Source organism: Equus quagga, chromosome 5, assembly GCF_021613505.1.
Source record: "Equus quagga isolate Etosha38 chromosome 5, UCLA_HA_Equagga_1.0, whole genome shotgun sequence".
NCBI classification, from domain to species: Eukaryota; Metazoa; Chordata; class Mammalia; order Perissodactyla; family Equidae; genus Equus; species Equus quagga.
Genome location: NC_060271.1, coordinates 114,030,844 through 114,039,834, shown reverse-complemented (window position 1 = coordinate 114,039,834; position 8,991 = coordinate 114,030,844). Strand labels below are relative to the sequence as shown.

The 8,991-nt window shown below is 48.6% G+C and overlaps 1 protein-coding gene across 4 annotated transcripts in view; it reads right to left on the bottom strand.

The window, feature by feature from the left end:
- Window positions 1-6,151: 6,151 nt before the first annotated feature.
- The window catches only part of CAPN13 (calpain 13), an 83,324-nt gene continuing 80,484 nt past the window's right edge, over window positions 6,152-8,991 (bottom strand). For all 4 annotated transcript variants that reach the window (XM_046660413.1, XM_046660415.1, XM_046660414.1 and 1 more), the window contains one exon: window positions 6,152-6,582. The gene's annotated coding sequence lies outside the window, so the exon portion shown is untranslated. The remainder of the gene's footprint in view (window positions 6,583-8,991) is intronic.

The following is an 8,991-nucleotide window of genomic DNA, read 5'->3' as shown; positions in this document are numbered from 1 at the left end:
CAAATATCAATATTGACCTTTCTGCAGGGTGCTGGGGCTGAGGGGAGCTTGTTAGCTCCTCTCCCCCCGTCAACGGCCAGGCAGCTCCTCACTTTCCACTTCCAGCCCAGTGGAGGTTGGTGCCTCTCTCTTGGAGCACATCGAGACTTCCGGGGAGCTTGTTAAATGCAGATTCCATGTTCCTACCCCATCTGCTAAATTGGAATCTGCAGAGGTCGGCCCAGGAGCCTCCATTTTCACCAAGCCCTCCCAGGGAGTCTGGTTTGGGAATTGCTGCCTCAGAGCACCAGGGCATCTGCCTCACTGTCAGTCTCTCCGAGGGAGAGAGCCCAGGAAGCAATGCTGGGAAGGTTTACATGAGCTCACAGAGGAGGGCGGGCAGAGAGAACAGAATCTTACCGTCCTTTGTCCTTTATGGAGAGAGGCACTGTTAGCTTGGTGTGGAAACACAGCCTCTAGAGTCACACACACACCAGCTTAAACCCCAGCTCAGGCACGTATTAGGTGCGCATCCTTCTTAGGTGACTTCCAGCTTTTGGTGACTTTCAACATTAAAATGGGAATGATAATATCTCCTTCAAGGAATTATGCTTGAGGTTATGAGTCATGAGGGAAATTCATAACACAGGGCCTGGCACAGAGTAGGTGTGCATGGTATCAATTTGTTGCCTCGCAACTCCAGACCCACCCTTCTTTGCCCTGCTTGATACTACCGGAGCTGGACCCTGTAAACATTTCTCCTTTGCCAGCAGGTGTAATGTTAGGCTTTGTCAGTAGAGGGTGCTAGAGGGACACTGCAAGGCATACAGAGGACCAGCACCTCTTCTGCTCCAATGGGCCTTTCCTCTTCCCACAGGCGTCAGCCTCTGGGCTCTCCTGCTCAAGGGTGCTCTCTCCAGTGAGTTTTTCTGGCACTCAGCACCTCCTGTGCTGCAGCTCCAGTCTGCTGCTGCCCCGGTTAACTTCTCTACCCTTCGAGGGGCTGCAGCCACACTCTCTCCAGTGTGGTCTGAATCTCATGCAAGTTCTTCACTCCTTCTTTGGGTAACCCCCTCAGCCCTAGAGGCAGCAGCCGCTTCCTGCACTTCCTAGCCCTGTATTCCGTCGAGTGCTCTATTGCCCCTTTCAGTAGTTAATAATTCTTCATATTAAATTTTCCCTACTCAAACAGCTGGTGTATTTTTGACTCCAAACTGGAGCCTGACTAACATAGGATAGGTGTTTTGAAGGATAGTTCAGCTGCTCTCCATCTCCAAGAAAGCATTTTTACACACGCCATTTAATGACAAGGGAAAGTTACCACATACCACCAGAAGCTGTGGCAGCTCTAGAATTTGTATCCCCAACCTGAATGAATGGCTTCCTTCTTCAAGGAAGCGTTACCCCTGTATACTTCTTGGCAATGGTCTACGGGAAGCCATGAGGAGTAAAGGTGACATAAAGACAGCCTCATCCAGCGTTTTTGCAGTTTGTGTATTGGGAAGCACCGAAGCCTTCTGCGGAAGTCATGCAAGCACTCAAAGATTCTACCCTGAGAAAGACTAATAAACACAGACCAAAAATTAGCGATAGGAACATAGTTCAAGAGGCAGGAGCCCAGTTTTTCCAGGATGAGAATAAAATGGGTCTCAGGAAAGCCCCAACAAGCTCAGCCTGTGTGTCCTCAGCTGTGCCAAGAGATAGGGTAAGTCCCTGGGCCCTGGGGGGAGGTTCTGAACCCCCTTTCCAGTCCTTCGGTTTGTGGGGCATCAGCATAGGGGTACAGTGGTTAAAAAGAACCAATCTGCATTGTTCTTTAGGGATACACGAACCCTATGGACCTTACCAGTAGGGTAAGACTGTGGTCCCCAAAGTGGGCCACACCAGATGAACTGCCCTCCCCCGCTGGAAAGCTAGCTCAACAAGGCTTCCTTCTGGCTGGTTCTGTTACCATCCCCCACCTGAGCAGCTGGTGGCTGGGATGGAGGCAGGCCTTGGCATGGAATGTCTGCTGTCGGTGGCCTGGCCATGTGGCCTGGCTCGTGGCTGTGTGGAGTGGCGGGACTGTGCTTGATCATGTGGATGGAGCGCCAGGTCCCAGCGGTGAACTCTGGGCTGCACCTTCCCAGTAGGGATATCCTGCCCACCACATGGGCCCAGGGTCCTTAACTATACATCATTAAGCCATGGCAGAGTCTCAGAGAACAAGGCAGCTGGAAGGGAAGGACTTAAAAGCCAAACTTCTATTGAAGAAACTGACTAAGGCCAGACAGACAGGCATTTGCAAGACTGAGATTACAAGCCAGGGCCCTGCATGCCTTGCACTGTGGGTTCCTGATGCCATGTAACCATGCGGAGGATGGGTTTGGCAAGAGTTGAGAAGCAGGGCTGGGTTGTGATTAGTGGAGATGGCCACTAGGTGTCACTGTCTCACCACCATCATCCTGATTTTGCCTTCCCAGGGCCACATCAATGCTAATAGCCAACCCCCTGTGAGTGCAGGGGCCTTTGAATGTCCATTGTCACAAATGTCCTGAAAGGAGCAGCAGCTCCCAGGCTGAGGGAGAAGAGCCCTGTTCGATTTATTTCCCTAGACAGTGGGTCCCAGTAAGAGCTGTCGCTGCTGCGTTGCTAGGAGCTCTTTTTTGCTGGCTAATTGCTGCCCCTTGATGATTGAGGTTTAGAACTTACGACCTGGCTCTCCAAGTTTGTGACATGGAAGGGACCTTAGAGATCTTCAAGTTCAGCCCCTTCATTTAGAGCAGAAGGAAGCCCAGAAAGAGAAGTCCGTTCTCCAAAGCACCCACAGCTATACGGAGGCTGAGCCGGGGCTTACACCATGGTCCGCAGAGGCCACGCCCATGTTCTGCCCCCTCCACCATGCTCCCCTACGGATGTCCAGTCACTCATTCTCTTAACTTTCATTGCTTACTATATGCTATTTTCTTTTCTTTGTGGCTGAACAGAATTGGAAACTCAAAGACTTAAGATGACATGGCACGTCAGTGACCAAATCTGAGTGGCACAGCTGGGGGTCAGTTTCCTTCCCCAAGGTCCAGAGGTTTTGCCAACCTCATCCACTCTCTATGCAAAAAGTGGCAGAAATGAGACCAGAATTCAAACAAAGATGGAGTCAGACAGACGATGGGACAATTTCACAGATATGGCAGCTCAGATGGTGCACGCTCGGCCGGGCTGGCTGGAGGTTCCACGCTGAGGCCCCCCTGGCTCCTTGAGGGGTAAGGAGCCTTTGGAGGTGGATGCTTCAAAGCTGCGACATTGTGACCATCAGGAGACAGTATTTTATCAAATCCTGCTCGGTCAAAGAGACTATTTTACTAGCACTGAAGAAAGCAAATCTTTTAAGGGAACAGGGGGGTGTTTAGATTAAGACTCTAAATGTGGAAAAGAGAAAGTTATATTTCAGTCTATACTTGAAATTGATCTCTAAAGGCAGCCATTTTATCGTTTTGCCTGTTTCTGCTTTTACTCCAGCAGCTCTATAGTGGACACAGCTGTAAAGTTGGAGAATTAAAAATGCCTCCACGTCTGGCTCCCTTTCACACGTCTCCCATGGTCCAGAGTGGTTTGTAACCTTAGAAACTCTCTGGGGACGTTTGGTGGTCTCAGAAAGAATGGTCTAGAGTCTGGTTACTGATGCCCCAGCCTGTGCAGCCTCAGGCGAGTCCACCTTCCTCTCCACCGTCCTTCACTCGGCTGCAGAGTTGGGCCCAATTACCCATTCTGCTTGTGTCTTCTCAGACACAGCCATCGCGTGCTTCGCTGCTGCCCAGTGCTGCTGCTGCTCTCAGTATGGACCATTCTGCTGGGATATTAAGCACTTTTGGCTTGGCTGGGGGGATGGTTAATCAACAGCCTTGTCACAGTGATGGATTCTTCTAGGATTATTGCTTAATTAGCTTGTTTAGAGGTAAAAATCAACTAGGACATCAGTTCTCTGGGAGCTGGAAGGAAGGGGAGATGTGAGCATGAGTGAGGAGGTGGTGGGAAGAGGTCTTAGAGACGGCCCAGGTAGCAGAGTGTCGCTGGGGGTGGGGCTGGGGGAGTCTCTGATGGAGCAGACTTTGCGCTTGAACTCAGTAGGCTTGTGGTAGCTACCCTGCTTGCTGTAGCTCAGAGCATTTCCACTGTTCAGTGGAGTTGCAAAAGCAGGGATTTTGGAATGTGACCCAAGGACAACAGGCATCACTGGGGAGCTTTAAAAAAAAATCCAGATTCCTAGGACTAGCCCTGGACTTTCTGGATCAGAATTTCAGAAGCTTTTTTTTTTAAAAGTTATTGTTCCAGGTGGTTTTTATGTACAATAAAGCTTGAGAATCATAGCCACAACCCTGATCACTGTTGTCAACATTTCCACTGGCGATGGATTTCAGATGATTGGGCTCGATTGCCAACACTCCCATTGACATCCGTAGACCCCAGCCTTCTTGCTTCCGTTTTGATGTCCTGATCTCTCTCCTGTCCTCTGTATCTCCCATCTTATTTCATCCATATTGCTCCCTGCAAGGCCTCCTCTGTCTGCCCCTCGGTCTGAATTTCCTTCTCCCTCCAGCTCTCCATCTCCATCTGCTTTGTCTTTCCTTCTCTACCCCCATTTTTCTCTTTTCCCTGTGCTGACTATTGTCTGTTGGCACTTGACACCCTTTCCACCCCCATCTGTATTCTCTCCTGTCTGGCAGGGCCTGGAAGCCTGAGAACCACCTTGCCAGGAGAGTTCCAGATACATTGTAAGTCCCACTAGTGAGATGTATTTATGTGTCATTTGGAAGGCAGAAGAGAGGCAGCAGCCTTATTATTCTGCCTCCAGCAGGGTGGGCAGACATAGAGGCTTCAGCAGATGTGAGGTTTTGTCCTGCAAACCACCTGCCTTAGGGCTGCAGGCAGCAGTGATCATTTCTGGCAGTTCCCCGTAGTGTCTGGTTGGGTGGTAGCAGCAGCTTCTTGGTTCTCTGAAAGCTGGTGGTGAACCTGGGAGTTAGTGGTGACCTCCTCGGGTCTTTGCTCCTCCAGCCAATCCAACAGCTTTGTAAGCACCTCATTCCCTGTGTTAAATCCCTCCTTCTCGAAATACCTTGAGTAGTTCCTGTTTTCCTGCCTGATGCTGCCTGATGCACTCTCTCTTAAAGACTGGTTCTTGAGCAATGCCTCGTGAGGGAGGAAACCACTCTGCATCCTGAGAACCAATCCAGCTGACCTAGAGGGGGCACGGCCAGCCCGGGCTGCTCACCACTGACCCTAAGCCTGTAAAATTCCATCCCTCTTGTCTTGCAGGGCCCAAGCAGGCCCAGCAGGAGTTTGGGGTGACATGTGGTTGGGGCAGCAAAGTGGGCAGGTGTGTTGGACTTTCTACCTGGACGTTAAGGTGAAGATCATCTCTGAGTCCTGCAGGAAATGGCTCATTTATTATTTTGGACTTTCCCTTTTTCAGTAGAGTCTACGTTGACCTGTTGGTACCAGTGTTTTGTGTACAGAAAACCTTATGTAATGAGGCAGTGTGACAGCCTAGGACTCAGGGTCTTCAGGCATTAGCTCTGTCTGCCTCCAGAGTCGATGCTGATAAGCATGGCCATCCATCCTGGTTAACTAAGCACAGGGCCAGGAGGCAAAAACGACCTGGCCCAAGCTGTGCTGTGCGTCTGACCCTGCTATGTCACTGAAATAATCATGAACGCTTTGTAACAGTCCCTGTGGGATGCAGATTAGTTGGCTGTGTGTTTGTTCCTTGTACTAGGATGTGTCCACTTCCAAACACTGACCTTGTTCCTGAGAGTGTGTGTTTGTGTGATGGCGCACTCCTGCCCACACCATCCACTTCTGTTGGTGTCTGCTCGGAAAGGTCATAATTAGGAAGGTCCCCACCCACCTGTCCTCTGGACATACACATTTGCCAAGATTCTGCCACTGGGAATATGCTTCCAGGAATGAGTTCTCAAATTGCAAGTCCTCCTGAGTGGGGTCTGACCTGGTCATCCTCTGGAATGCACTCTATGCTCTAGTGGATCATGATCTTTTGAGACACCTGATGACCACTTTATGGAGACGGAGGGAGGGAGGTGCCTGCCTTGCTGGCTGGAATTTCCCTTCCCCAAATTTATTTTTCAACCAGAATTAAGATCCTACTTGTCATGGAGTCCAAGACCTTTATGGGAACCATATTTTATTTTGCCCTTTGGCTGTGAAACACTCAGAATTCAGACACTGGAGAGTAAGATTATTCCGCAAATGCCCAGTGGACCGCTCCTGTGTGACACACAGCACCCTGTGGTCATTTCTCTTCCAAGAAATGGATTGGACTGGTGGCAGTGAAGCAAGATATAGCTTCTCCCCTTTTTTTCCCACAGTGGAACATCTCTTGCTTCATTTTCCAGGGGATTCCGGGCTGGTGTCCCAAAGGGCTCAGATGACCTGCTCTGTAACCTCAGGCTTACCAGAGCCTGACCATCTGAGGACCTGGCTGAGGCTCCTCAAAGGCGGCTTTGACTACATTTCAGATGAGGCAGGATTCAGTGTATCACAACCACAGGGGCAGCACAGCCTCCTGGAATGAGAGCTGGATTCTTGAGTAATCCCTGGGAGCTTGTCCTAGAGAAAGACAAAGACGTTCAAACACAGAAGGCTCAGGAAGGGTAAAGAGACCTTTCCTTCCTTTGAGGGACCGACCACAGAGTCCTGGCCCCATTCCTACGGATGCTGTTTGGGACTGCCAGACAGCAGAGGGAGCACATGTACCACCTGCTGGCACGGCTGGACCAGCTCCATCACTCCCATGGCTCCCCAGTGGATGGGAAGGTGCCCAATTCACTCTTCAAAATTCCTCAGAGGCACCCTACCCACTCGCTCTGCCCTGTCTGAGTTCAAATTGCAGTGCATTTAGCTCCTGAGTGCCTGCAGCAGCCGGGAGGGAAAGTTGGGGAGCAGATGTCTCTCCAACCCCCTGGGCAGGTTGGAAGGGCTGAGACCAGGGGCAGCTACAATAACAACAGCTCTTTCCTCTGTTCCAGCTGGGCTGTGGACTCCTGATGAAGAATGGCTTTTCTAGTGTACGTCTCTTGGCTTAAAGTAACATTCTTGCACAGACATTTTTTCTCCAACTATAATCAACCAACTTTCCTGCCCATGTGGTATGGAAGAAGCCTTCACTCTTCTTCTCTGTCTCCCTGCCCTTCCTTGAATCTTAAACTCTTGTTTCTCAGACTATTTGCTAGTTCGCTTGTTTTTGATAAAAATCCATCCCGATATACATAATTTAAAAACTCAAAAAGTATTATAAGGCATGAAGGAAAAACAGCAGTCCCTGTTCCATTCCTATCTCGAATTTCTCTCTCTAAACTCTTTCTTCTGATGCTTACCTCCATATTTCTAAATAACACGCATACATGGTTACCCCTTGACTCATCAATTTTAAATGCCTATTGACTTCTCATGATGGATGATGGGGCTGGGCACTCCTAACCTACTTTCATACGTGCATCTTCTCTCCCTCCATTCTCTACTATAGTTATGTCACATTTTTCGTTAAATCAATATTCAATTTTTATTTTATTACAATTATGTATGTACTGTTCACTGCCGAGTGAAGAAATACTCTAGGATCACATTTCCTTTCTTCTATAATTCTTTTTTCTTCCAGGAGTTAATAATTACCTCATTTAAAAAATCTGCTTAGTCTATATGTCATTATCCAATAATTCTTCCAAAACTCTCCAGCAGAATCTCAAAATCTTTCTTAACACTATTTTCCCCATGGTTAAGCAATCAGATAAAACTACTGGCTACTTTTTTCCCCAAAGGTCGTTCCTCCTGTTCCCCCCCTCATTCAGCTGCACAGCTCTGGTCCCTGGGCTTCTCTAGCCAGTGAAGGATCTAGGCTGGACCTCCTGTGTCCTGGGTCCCAACTCTTTCTCCATCTTGGTTTATGCCATCAGGGTGTCTGTCATTTTCCCAGTTGGATGCATTCCTCTTTAAAAGCCGGCTCTGGAAGGCTGGGCACCCAGGTTCAAAGGGTGCCTGGTAATCACCAGGTGTCTGTTTGTCGAAGCAGGTGGGGAGTTTGCACACCCCCAGGCAAATCCAGACTCCCAACTTGCAGAAAGAACTGCTTTGGTCTGAATGATGGAGAGCTGGATTCATTAGACTAGAAGCAGACCCACTCTGGTGAAAACTGTTGTAGGTAAATCAGCAGGATCAGGGCCACTGCTGCCCATATTTCACCTTCATGCAGACCAGGAGAAGGTGACCCATTCCTCAAGACACTGTCTTCTTGTGTAGTGGGAAATTGTTATAAAGACTAACTTTGTTAGAATAAGGCACTTTACAGCCATATTGACAGTAGACCAACATGAATGTAGATGACATTAGCTGGACAAACTCTCAGCAGGGTGTCACTTGCAGTGTATTATTCCTCTACACTCCAAAATCAATTAAGATCAACATAGCCTTAAATGTCCAAGGACCATATACCAATACACTGAGTATTAGCATTTTTTTAAAGTATGAACTTACTATCTTTTAACAATTTGAACATAAACATTCCCTGTGATGAGGCAATGGAGGAATATGTTTTGTTCAAAAAAAAAAAAAAACAACAGATATGATGGAGGGGAGGAAGAGTTGTTGTCGGGTTGCACATTTCTATTTTCTAATGTACGAAGTCAGAGGAGAGCAGTTGGGTTGAAAATGAGAGAGAGAGGAACAGAGCGGGCTCACAATGGGAGTACAGCCCAGCCTGCCTGTTGAGTCCAAGGGAAGGTTGACACTTCTTGTACACAGTTGGTAGGGAGTGTTCTGGAAGGAAATTAGACTGGTAAGGGGTTTCAGCAACCACAATCTCTGGGGTTAGCTCATGTGACAAGGTTTCACTTGTTACAGTGACTGCTTCACTGCACAGAGGACTAAATGGATGAGGAGAGGGAATTCTTCTCTGGATTGAATGCTGGCCAACCTGTAAGTTATGGAAATCCTGGAAGAAAGTAATTTTGACCTTGGAGTAGC